The sequence below is a fragment of the Gopherus flavomarginatus genome, chromosome 10 (assembly GCF_025201925.1).
Source record: "Gopherus flavomarginatus isolate rGopFla2 chromosome 10, rGopFla2.mat.asm, whole genome shotgun sequence".
NCBI classification, from domain to species: domain Eukaryota; kingdom Metazoa; phylum Chordata; order Testudines; family Testudinidae; genus Gopherus; species Gopherus flavomarginatus.
Genome location: NC_066626.1, coordinates 21,239,712 through 21,252,646, shown reverse-complemented (window position 1 = coordinate 21,252,646; position 12,935 = coordinate 21,239,712). Strand labels below are relative to the sequence as shown.

Genomic DNA, 12,935 nt, shown 5'->3' with positions numbered 1-12,935 from the left:
GGAAAGGAAACTATACCTGTAGTAAGATATAAACAGGGAGTAAGAGGGTATTTGGGACACTCAAAGACTTCTTCATGTCCCTAGAGATATTGAGAAAACAAGAATAGGGGTCCCAAGATACTAGTGCCACAGCCATAAAGTAGTTTTACCACCATCTAAGAAGTAGAGAACCATTAAAGTATTTATAATTTGAATACTGAAGTCAAATAAATTTGGACAAATATTAGACAAGTTAAAGAAAAGAAAATTCTCGATTTCATAAGTACTGTAGTCTCATTCAATAGTCTTCATTCTAAACCACAAAAGATTAGCAATGGCAACAAACAAAGGGCTCAGACACTAAACAGAAAGGCATAGGCTTAACATTACAAATCTGGTGTCATAATATAATTCCCAATTCTGGACCTTAGCGTCCAAAATATGGGTATTAGCATGAATTCCCCTAAGCTTAATTACCAGCTTAGATCTGATAGGCTGCCACCAATCAAGACTTAGAGTAGAGCGCCTGATCGACTCTAGTCTCCCCCAAAAACCTTCCCTGGGGGTCCCAAGACCCAAATTCCCTGAGTCTCACAACAAAGGGGAATAAACCATTTCCTTCCCCCTCCCTCCTTCCTCCCCAGCTCCTTCCTGCCCTGGGAACACTAGGAGATCACCTGATTCAACTCCGTGAATCTAACACAAAGAGGAACTTTACCATTCCCCCCTTCAGGCAATACAGACTCAAGCTTCTTTGATCCTTAACTAGGAGAAAACACTCAAACAGGTCTTAAAGCAAAGCTTTTAATAAAAAAAGAAAGAAAAAAAGTAACAGGTTTATCTCTGCACTTTAGATGGTAAAAAGTTACAGGGTCTTTCAACTTATAAACAAAAGAAAGAAACTTTCTCCAGCAGAAACACAATTTAAGCTACTTCCAGCAAGTACACATATGCAAATGAAAAAGAAAAATTAAAAGACTATGATCGTTTTTCTACTTACAATTCTGAACAGATAAGAGACTGTAGCAGGGAGATTGGCAGAAACCTGGTTACACCTCTAGCCCCGTCCAGGACTCAGAGAGAACAAAGCCAAACCCAAACCCAAAACCCACAAACAAAGGCTTCTCTCCCACGAGATTTTAAACTATCTTGTCTCCTGATTGGTCCTCTGGTCAGGTGTTTGGGGTCCCTGTTTGTTAACTCTTTACAGGTAAGAGAGACATTAACCCTTAACTATCTGTTTATGACATCTGGAAGTACAGAATTTTTACAAAACTAATACACTTCCCATGTCAATGTCACTCTGTTTTGGAACATCATTACTGAGCTACAAAAAAAAACAAAAACAAAAAAACAAAAAAAAACAACCAACCATCTCAGTTATGGAAATAATTATTTTTTTAATTGATCCTTCTAGATCACCCACAGTTTAGCTGAATATGTAACACTCCAAAGTCCACTCCCAATTTGACAGTCAGCCAACATGAGTCATGACACAAGCAATATCCAGAGAGAAAGAAAGGCTATAATCTGGAAATGAAAGTGAATACATTTACTGAAGCTTGGGAAGTATTATCTACAAGAGACTTATTTAAAAAATTGAAGTTATGCTTCTTTTTTAAGCCCTCCTTCATGACACTAAAATTGGACAGTGTTAGGGGGTTGGGGGGGGGGGTTAACCCAACCTTTTACACCTTAGAAATAAAACCAGTGCTAACTCTGATCTTGTTGAAAGACCGAAAGCATCTCTCAGAAAATGTATATTATTAATTATCACACCTAAACTGAAGGGGCAGGGATACTAAATTTTCTCCAAAATATAGTCACTGACCTTAAAGAGGTGTTACTTTTAACCACTACAACAACAAAAAAAAACCCTTTGTGATCTCTGTTGCTCAGCTTTCAATCCTATGATGCTATTATTTCACTAAGGAGAATTTTAAAAGGGAACAGGAGATAAGGCTACCACATTTGGTTCAACTCTTACAAGCAGGCAGCTGGGTCAGAGATCTACTGAGCAGCTGCTTAGCTAGGCATTGCAACCACACATGCCCTGGGAGGAATATCTGGAAAGAACCCCTGAAGTCAGTGTATATTCTTACATTACACAAAGTTGTTGTACATTTGTTTTGCTGGCGCTGTCTTCCATGACACTTGTGGTTGAGGCTTAGAAGATAGTGCCTGAACGTGAAATAGGAAAAGACTGAGGAACCTGGAAAGTGGATGCCAAAAAATCACTTTGTCCTGAATAGTTATTCATTTCCTGAATGAAACTAAAAGAGAGGGATCAACCCAGCATCCACACTGGAGAGCTAAACCACAGAAGTTCATAAATCTAAACGTGCAATAAAACTAGGACAGAGAAGAAAGTCTACAGAATACATTAAGAAACAATACAAATAAATGATGGGAACAAACAAAGCGGGTATATTGGAAGATGGTCCTCTCACTTGCCAAAATAGACCAAAAAATGTATTTCTTAGCAAAAACACACACACAATGCAAGAGACTCAGACTTGAATTTACTTCCAACACATATTATGTTAACAGTCAGAATCTAAGCAAGCCATCTTACCAGTTATTGTCTACAAAGATGAAATATTTTCATACTAATATTACAAGCATAAACACAATTAAGGACATTTCAGTAGATAGTGGAAGTACAGCAGAAATAATCAAGATGCCGCACCTCCAAGTCATTGGTGCAAATCTGATTCAGAATGGTAAGGTCAGAAAGTAGTTACTATCTAATCCCACTGGTAGAGAGAACAAAGACAAAATCCACCACTGTTGGCACCTTTTTGGGCACTCTCAGATGCTAAAAGATTGAATATGCATGTAGGCTGAACTAACCTTTCACTCTAGAGTTGGCTGTTCCACATTTGAGTTGAGTAACACTGAGGGAGAAGAAGAAAAGAAGCTTGCACTGCCAATGGTTGCACTTTGAGTACTATCAATACAGTACTTTTTAAAAATAATGCAAAGATGGTGAATTGACATAGTGAAACCACAAATGATAACTTTCCAATAAAGATTTGGATTCTAGAAGCAGTTCAGGAAGCAAGACACAAAGAATACTTATCCATAAGTTGGCAGTTGCCCTGTACAACAATGAGGTCTTTATTAGAAAGATTCCTTATTTCTCAATTTTTCAAAGACTTTAATGAGATTTCTTCTCATTTTTTTACTGTAATATGCAAGTTATAACAAAACCCTTAAATGTCCAGGCAAAAATATCACTTATTCATCTGAAGAGATTAGAGGTGAATGCACAAGTCTTTCTAGTGATGAGGTAATATCTTTTATTGGATCAACTTTGTCTCTCTTATACCCTGGAACCTACACAACTACAACAACACTGCATTCAAGTCTTTATAGTAACCTTAAATATGTCAGTTTCTTACTAGAACAAAATTCAACTGAATTACGATAGTAGGCTCTGGGGCTAATAAGCTTTTAGCTCAGATAACTATCTGGTCATGTGGAATTTTAAGGATCCATTTCACGCTTCTCTTCTCCCTAGTATTCAGTTAAGTCAAAAAACCATTGGTGGAAAGAACTCCATTTGCCATCCTTATTCCATAGTTACACATTCTGACACACATGCTTTTAGACATGCTGTTCTTGGTGGGGAAGTTGTCACAAGTGGTAACCATTAGAAAAGGACAGTTCAGGAGTTCTTCATTAAAAGACCTTCAGTAACCTACATAGCCAGCAAGATTATAAAACATCATCTAGTGAATGATTAAAGTGTTAAACCTTCAAATATAGAGCCATAGCTCTGTTTTTTGCCCAGTGCATTTATTATTTGCAAAGGCAAAGAAAAAAATCACAAATGATGCATTAGATCTGCTTTAAATTATCAGAAATACGCTTGTGATTTAGCACCAACACTTACTTTCTCTGAATCCAACATACAAAATTCTCATCTAGAAAAATATTCTAAAATATTCAGCTATTAAAGAATTTTATGTATTGTTCACTGTGAGATTCTATTTCAAAATAGCTTATTAGTTTAGTTTATAATATTAAGCCTTTTGAGATGTGCCTTTTTCAATGGAAAGAGCATTTAAGGGAATTTAATGCTTGCAGATTAACAACAGTAGACCCTTAAATCCCCTGTCAATCTACAGGCCAATTACAATTACAGGCAATGGTAGTGGAAGCTTCCCATCAGTAACCCGTAACCTTGTTGTACCTAAAGGCGGAAAATGTCACACCCGTTCAATCCTTGTCGACTTGTACCTATAATTTGACTAAGGTGTGTTTTGGACCATTAAAATAGCTTCTTTTATTCAATACTAAATTACGCAATTATTTTTTAGTATCAATTATATTTCATTATTCTCTTTAAAAAATCACTCAACTGTTGTGTGTAGCTATATACTGTTGTATATAAATTATACATAGGTCTAGTGTCATTATGCATGTTTCAAGATCAAATTTGCTGATTTAACGGTTAAAGAGTTTTAAACGATACACAAATTCGAGAGTCTTTTCATTTCAAGCCTTGTTTTCTGGGGATTCCTAATTCTACTGTAAAAATTCCTTTGAGTAAAACATCTAAGCCCAGAAGTATTCCCCTCTCCCGCCCAAAGTGTTTAAGGAAAGGGTACTGAAACATCATGAAGTAATTGTACATATGTGTGGTTTACTGGCACAATGTACATTTTACATTCCTATTCAGTTAGGAAATAAAACAAAAGTAGCATGCATATATTATAAACCAGTGGTTCTCAACCAGGGGTGCACATATCCCTGGGGGTACACAGAGGTCTTCCAGGGGGTACATCAATGTATCTAGATATTTGCATAGTTTTACAACAGCCTACATAAAAAGCACTAGCAAAGTCGGTACAAACTAAAATGCCATATGTCTTGTTTATACTGCTCTGTATACTATACACTGAAATGAAAGTACAATATTTATATTCAAATTGACTGATTTTGTAATTATACGGTAAAAATGAGAGTAAGCAATTTTCAGTAACCGTGTGCTGTGACATTTGTATTTTTATGTCTGATTTTTAAGCAAGTAGATTTTAAGTGAGGCGGTACACAAGACAAATCAGACTCCTGAAAAGGAGGTACAGTAGTCTGGAAAGGTTGAGAGCCACTGTTATAAACTATGTATTTAAAAATCCTTATGGGTCATATTTTTGCGCACTTTGGGATAGGTACAATCATTTTCTATGGCCTCAATCCTGCAAAAAAACTTACCCAAACGCTCAATTTTACATACTGAGTAGTCCCATTCAAGTCCATAGGTCTACTCCCAGTGCATAAAATAAGCATATGCTTAAGTCTGTATAGGATCAGGGCCTATGTATGTACAGTACCTAGCACAATGGGACCCCAAGCAGGCTGAGCCAATAGGTGCTACTGAAATATAAATAGTGAACAAAAATCAGATGAGAACTCCAGACTCTCTCCACTGGGTAAATAATTCAGTAAAATCTGTTTCATAATGACAAAAGCAAGGAAATTTGAAGACTAAGGCTAAAGTTATCTTCAACTTACTCCTCTGAATAAGGCTTCAAAATCCATCGCTAAATAATAGGTGATCCTAAATTCCTTACATAATATTTCTAGCTGTTAGGTAGAAAAGCACTTTTTTTGCTTTAAAATTCTCTCTTTTAATGTGATCCAGGTTGTCAGCAAAGTGCTCAACACATGATAAATTAAAATATCAGTTTTGAAAGCTGTCCAGTGCCCTATTTTGTTACAAATTTTGGTTTTCTACTTAACTTGAAAATTCACAAGTAAATCTACTTGCTATTCTGTTCACATGGCTATTTTTTATGACTTGCACTTTCAGCTAAAATGCAAGAAGTTTTTATTTGTTTGGAGTGTTATTTTGTTTGTAAGAATTTAAGGAATATGATCTAAATTGTTTAAATGAGCCTGATTTTCAGCATAATGTGTCTTACTTAGCATTTGTTTAGACATGATTGGCTAGTTCAGGCTTTCAACTTTGTCCCTATTTGATAGACTTTTTTCCTCCAGGGGCAATCTTGCACACAGTCACCCAAGCTTAAACTGAAAGATATAATTCTGTACCTATGATAGTTCAATTCATATTCTTATTAAAAGCAGCCTGGCTTTAAAAAAAAAAAGTTTTTTTTAAACCTTAATATATAGAGAGTTCCTAAACAATTAATCATAATGAACTACTGCCTTGGAAAATCTATTTTAAACAAACTCAAGGTTACAGGTAATGGTCTCAAGACATTATTACGCAATTTTTCAGGGAGGACAGGTTTTATATTACACATAGTGCTCTTTTTCATATGAAAAATCTTGGTACTATGAAATTATTAAAAGGCTAAGATATGCAACAATTGGTAAGCAGTACTCCTTTCTTTGACTGGAGCGTTTTGTTTCTTAGCAATTTTGTCTACCATGCCACCTACTAGCAAATCTAGAAAAACATGAGTAGCAGAACACTTTATCACAGGGTGCTGCTCTGAAAACTAGCCACTTTAGGGAAATCATCTGTCTGGAGGGTGGGGGAAAAGCTCCATAGGCACTTCCCAATTCCGTACTGTGAAAAAGCTTCACTACCATGGACTCTTGTAACAGTATTCCAGTGCCACCCAGAGATATGAAAGCCATGTACTAACTGAAGCATGGGCAAACAATTAGCTCTATATTCCTCCCACCCACCTACCATTCAAAAGAGAGACTGAAATATTACACAGGGGCACTGTCAACTTGTTTTGTGTCTTTTTTTAAATAACTAATTTAAAATTCCAGTTTCTGATACAGCATCTTTTAGATGGTATGTCCACAGTAGGCATTCTTTATTGCTTATAAAAGAAATTCTTACAAGTGATTTTTCTATTCCTTGTCTATGTTCAGAAGGGTCTTTCAGCAAAGGAGTAGTTGGCTGTCCACAAAAAACAAAACTGACTAAGCATAAAGTAAAACTGGAAAGATTTCCTTCCTTCTGTTTTAAAAACTTTAGGTGTTGCTTGTAACTTTAGTAGTTACATAATTTTCCAGCAGAACTGCGTTTTCCAAGTTGATATGTCCCTGTAAGAAGAGTCGTTCTGGCATCCAACACAGTTTTAAGTTATGTCTACAAACACAGAGAACAGTGGTTCTCAACCCTTTCACAACACAGCACCAATTGACTTTATAGACACTTCAGTACCTTATTTATAGAAAATGAGTAGATGCTTCTTTTTCTGTGCATTTTATTATCCTTCTGGGTACATGCAACCAGGGTCAAAATCACTGCTGAAAACAACTAAATACAAAAATCAAACTAAAATGCACAGGTGTTTTATTAGCTGCCACATAATAAGACAATTACCCAATAGAAATGAAATAACTTCTCTGTTCAGTTTTTTTCTTTTGCATTTTAAAATGGATAATTATTTGAGGCAACAGATAAATTTACTGTACATCTGTATTCATTTTTAAAGCTAACTGCTATTCTAACATTCAAAATATATTTCTGTATACAGACACTCCTCTTTCTCCTCCCACTGGTGATTTTCTCTGTGCACTAGAAAACTCGCCTCATCTTCATGAAAACCAATGCAGACATCAGCCTTGCCTGGGAGGTTCTTCAAGAATCATTATGTCCCTCACCAATATGGATGGCAAAACAGCTACAAAAATACGTTTTAAAAAAAAGGAATTAAAATTGTAGATAATCAGCCTTGTTCTTTCCCTCCTACATAAAGAAAGGGGTGTCGATTCTTTAAGTTATTGCCAAATACATCTGGTTAGTTGGTGGATGGGACTACGTTGCTTTCAGCTCCACAGGGTGGGGACTCACTAAAGCTGACATTGTCTGAATGCCACAAAACAGATTCCTCTCACATCCCCGGTCTACTTTCAACCCTTTTCAACAAAATGAATCGCATTCCTATTTTTACATTAAAGCTCTTATTTTGCACCTCAAGCTCAGAAAAACCGCTGACAGGATTCAAATGGAGAGGGGGAGAGAAAGAGACAAACCACAGCACCTTTAAACACACACCCACCCATCAAACCCTCGTTTTCCAAATCTTGAGATGAACTGATTTTTAAGGGGGAAGAGAACTGGAGCCATGAAGAGTGTAACAGACGAGGGGCGTGATGCGGAGCTGCTGCTGGGGCAATCCCAACCCTTCCTCTAACATACTCTGCCTTGTGTGGCAGCTTTCCTGGCGTGACCCTGGGGAGCAGGGATGTGGTAAAAAAAAAAAAAAGAGAGAGAGAGGATCCAGCTCCTCCTATTCCCACCCCCAGACCCAAAATATAGGGGAGAGCCCATCTTCCTCCCCTCCATCCAGCTCTATTACACACACTTCTAGGGCACCACAAGATCCGATCTAGTATTGTCCCCCTCCCCAAATCACCGCCCCCAGCTGGGATGTGCAGATCCCCCCCAGCTCCCCAGACAGGACAATAGGGCGAGCCCCCAGGCTCTGCCCCACACACCGCTCCCCAGGCCGGGGGATACAGCCCGCGGCTCCTGCCAGCAGAGCAGGACGGGGAGGGAGGACCGGCTCTCGGCTCCCCTTCCCGGGCAGGCGCTGAGCACTCACCGCGGCGGCAGCTCCCCGGGCTCCTCCTCTCGCCGCCCGGCTAATGGTGGCAGCTCGGCGCCGGCGGCTCCTCCAGGCGCGTCCCAGCCCTTTCGCTCAGCGCGGAGCCGCCCCCGCCTGGCAGCCCGAGCGCGTCCCTGGCCGGAGGCTGCGGCGCGTCTCCTCCCCACGCCCCAGTGCCTGACTCAGCCTCAGCCGCGCCGCGCCGCGCCGGGCTCTCCCCGGCCGCTCACTTCCGGCGCGCAGGCCCCGCCGCTCCCTCCGCCGCAGCCCGCTGGCTCCCCCGCTCCATTCATCCAGCCCCGCGCCCGACCTGCTGTGAGGGGGGAGGCGCCGCCTTCCCCCTCACCGCTCCCGCCACGCGCCTACGCTGCTGTGCGAGCGGGGCCCCTGTGCCTGAGCCCACGGTTGAGCGTCCACACTACCGCCTAAACGGGCTTGCAGCTGCTGGCCCTGGGCCTCACAGCTGTGCTAACATGTCCACACTGCACAGGAGGGGGGGCCCCTAAGGCCATTGATTTGTCTGAGCCTTACTGGGAGATGTAGTAAAATGGAGATGTACCATTTTATATACTGAAGCTTAGGCTATTGTATACTTGAGGGCAGTAGAAATGTGCGGGGGTGAAAAATACATGGTAGGCTAAGGGGAAGTGTGTATACCTCCAATAACCCTTAAAATAAAGAGTTGTTCCTTGTTTTCCATGTGGTTTTCCCTTATTTCTATGCAACAAAGGTGGTCACCCTACTTCTGACTCAGCTCTGCCTTAAGCTGCATCCATGTTGCAAAATGACAGGATGTGGACCTGAGTCACAGCAGCGTTCAAGTTCTGATCCACCTGCTCACCCAGTAGGGTTCTAGGACCGCGGTCCTGAGCCCTTGGGGGCTGGAGTCAGACTGGTTTATGTGTGGACGGAAGAGGAGCCTGTCCTCAGTCCTGAGTTGGAGCCCTGGATTGATGTTCAGTGTAGACATATTCAGTCTTCGGTGCTATCCATTGATTGCTGCACATCCTGGGACTGAGTTGGGGCAGGAGGGAGATGCACTAGCCTTGGTTGAGATGTCAGCTACTGTACAGGGCCAGTGGGACCTATGCACACCCAGCACTAGCTCACTCTTCTCTAAAGCAAAAGGTTTTCAAAATTGCCCAGGCATTTTCAATGACCCGCCTGAATCGACTCAAAAGGGAACTGCACTTTCAGAAAGTGCTGAGTCTTAGAAAAATCTAATCCTTCTCTTTAGTATCTCATGTTGGACCCGCTCCCCCCAAATCACTTGTCACTTTTGAAATCTAGGCCAGAATCTTTACAGGCAAATTCCAATTATCTGAATTTAGGAGGATACTAATTATTCAAAGGTTTTGGGTTTCATAGGCATAAAATTCAATTTTAGCTTAATTTTGGATTCTAGAACTAAAAACTAACTTCAGCTCATCTAAAACTCACATAAGCAGAGTTCGGATACCCAGGGTTTTCCCAGTCTTCCATCTGAAAACTCCAAAGGCGTTTCACGGGAGGTTAAATACAAGTCCCAATTTTGTTCCTTCTGGACCCAGTTCATCCTTGACCTATGCAGTCATTTATGTAAGAACATAAGAGCCATAATGTGTCAGACCATGGTCCAGTTTGCCCAGTATCCTGTCTCCAACATTGCCCCGGAAGCTCTGGTGTAACAGATCAAGGCAATTGTGGAGTGATCCACTCCATCTTCCATGCCCAGCTTCTGGTACTCAGAAGTTTAGGATCACCCTGAGCATAAGGTTGCATCCTTGGCTATCCTAGCTAGTAGTCATTCATGAATCTATCCTCCATGAATGTATCCAGTTGTTATTTTAATCCAGTTATACTTTTGGCCATAACAACATTCCATGGCAATGAGTTTCACACATTAGTTGTGTGTTTTGTGAAAAAGTACTTCCTTTTGTTTTTATTAAACCTGCTGCCTATTAATTTCATTGGGTGACCCTGATTTTTGTAGTACAGGAAAGAATAAAATAACATTTCTCTATTCACTTTTCCCACACCATTCATGATTTTATAGACCTCGCTCATATCCTTCCTTAGTTGACACTTCTGTAAACTGAACAGCCCTAATCATTTTAGTATCTTCTCATAGGGAAGCCATTCCATACCCTCCTCTGTGTTGCTCTTTTCTGAACCTTTTCCAATTAATCTATATCCATTTTTAGACAGGATAACCAGAACTGGACCTGGATTTCTGTAGTAGTATGATGATATTTTCTGTCTTATATTCTATCTCTTTCCTAATAGTTGCTAACATACTGTTAGCTTTTTTGACTGCTTTTGCACATTGAGCAGAAGTGTTCAGAGAACGATCTATGATGACTTCAATATCTGTTTCTTAGGTGGCAACAAGTAATTTAGAGTGATCATTGTATATGTATATTTAGGATTTTTTCCAGCATGCACTATTTTGCACTTACCAACATTGAAGTTCGTCTTTCCATTTTGTTGCCCAATCACCCAGTTTTGTGAGATTCTTCTCTAACTCCTCACAGTTTGCTTTAGACTTAACTGCTTTGGATTTGAATAATTCTATATTACCAACATAAAGCCAGGTAAAATATTACCAATACAATTTTGCAGCATTTTGCACTGGTATAAGTGCTACCCAAAGTACAGGGCAATAGTGAATCAGTGCCTACATGTTCCTCACTATAGCTTTCATGTAACATGTACAATTTCACCTTACATGACCCCAGAATAACTTTAGCTATCACCTACAAAACATAGTTATGAACTCTTCCAACATCTGCATCACTCATTCTATATTTTTATTTAATAGAAGACATACATATTAGTGAATTAAAGAGTCCAGAAAGATGTCTTCCAAGTCAGACTTACAGTTATTAGAATGACTAAAGTGACATTTTACAGACATTTTTGGTAACTATAAAGGTATAATTTATGTAAATTGCCTTAATTTGTGATTTATATATTTTAACAGTATTTTTGACAATTGTTTTGGTCTAAAAGTTGGGTTATTTACAAAAGTAATCTTAACTTTCATTTAATATTTCTCATAGCATTTTTGAACAAAAAGTGTTAAGTGTAAATATTCTTTTCTCTCTAAATATTTGTGCTCAAAATAGATTTCAGCACAAAATGTTATATACAGAGCTCTTAACATAGTTACAGTAGTTTGAGAAAAAAAGTCTTAATCATTAAGTACACAATTTTCTATTGCGTCAGTCTCTTAGAGTTTGTGTTGACAACTGTGTGCTTTTCTGTGGCACCAGGTCCTTGAAAATCCTTGGAGGAGCTCCTCTCCTGTACCTGTAAGGTATGCAGTAGGCAAATTCCTCTTTTACTGATCTTGGGAAGTAAATAGTAATAACAGTTCTTTCCTGAACAGCTTAGGTGTACCAACATATAGCCAATCACCACCGTGACCATTCTATGAGGTAATATTTATATAGCTACATATGAGACAAATCCTAAACTGGTGCAATTTACACCAGCTGAGGATCTGTCCCACATTTTGTACTACCCTCTGTTGATCTTTAGATTGCAAACTCCACAGGGCAGGGACTACGCCTTTTTTCTGTTTGGAAGGCATTTGGCATATATTGGACACTACCGGAAATAATAAAATACAAGAGGAAAACTCTGCTGCTGTAAAACTTATTAGGTTTGATTCTGGGGAAGATGCCTTCTTAGCAGAGCTCCAAAGCTCTAGTGGAGAAGACACTGTGCTTACGGGAAGGCACTTTTTCCCTGTGCCAAATTTGTTCACAGAATAAAAATTTGAACTACAGGAGGTTGGACGTGTAACATTTTATACACCAGGATTTGCCACTAAAATTTGATCAGTCAACCTATACATGCTATTTTCTTCATTATTTTATAACAAGTAAATAAAAACAGTTTTGAGAAATAATGGCTATTCTATTTTTTATGGAACTTTAGCCTATGCACAAGATTTTGCCTAGGTCAAAAGCACATCAAGCTGCACATCTTAAAATAAAGCCAGTATAAAAACAAAATAATTTTACATGTACCAACAATTAAGACTTTATAACCAAGGCTAGGTCCAACTCACTTCTATAACTTCATGCAGAAGATACAGAAAAACATCTTGAATATCCAAATAATCTTAACAGTTTTGTTTCCAAACTGCATGCAATCCTGTGAAATATTATGGATGAAAAATATCCTGCACAAGCTTAGAACAAAATCATGGGTGCAGAAATATCATGCTGACTGGACTACAGACCTTACTGCCATTTATAAATTCTCAATCGTCAATAGATTCACAGAAATGTGGTATTTTGTCAACAAGAATGTGTATTATTCTTCTGTAATTGCAAACAAAAATATGCCCAGAATTTTAATTTAACCATTCAAAATGTCACGCACTTAATGGAACCTCATTTTATAAACAGTGGGACAACC

At 39.1% G+C, this 12,935-nt stretch overlaps 1 protein-coding gene across 4 annotated transcripts in view; it reads right to left on the bottom strand.

Annotated features, from left to right (window-relative positions):
* Positions 1 to 8,600, bottom strand: part of RAPH1 (Ras association (RalGDS/AF-6) and pleckstrin homology domains 1) — a 155,855-nt gene extending 147,255 nt beyond the window's left edge. For all 4 annotated transcript variants that reach the window (XM_050969561.1, XM_050969562.1, XM_050969563.1 and 1 more), the window contains exon 1: positions 8,523 to 8,600. The gene's annotated coding sequence lies outside the window, so the exon portion shown is untranslated. The remainder of the gene's footprint in view (positions 1 to 8,522) is intronic.
* Positions 8,601 to 12,935: the final 4,335 nt, after the last annotated feature.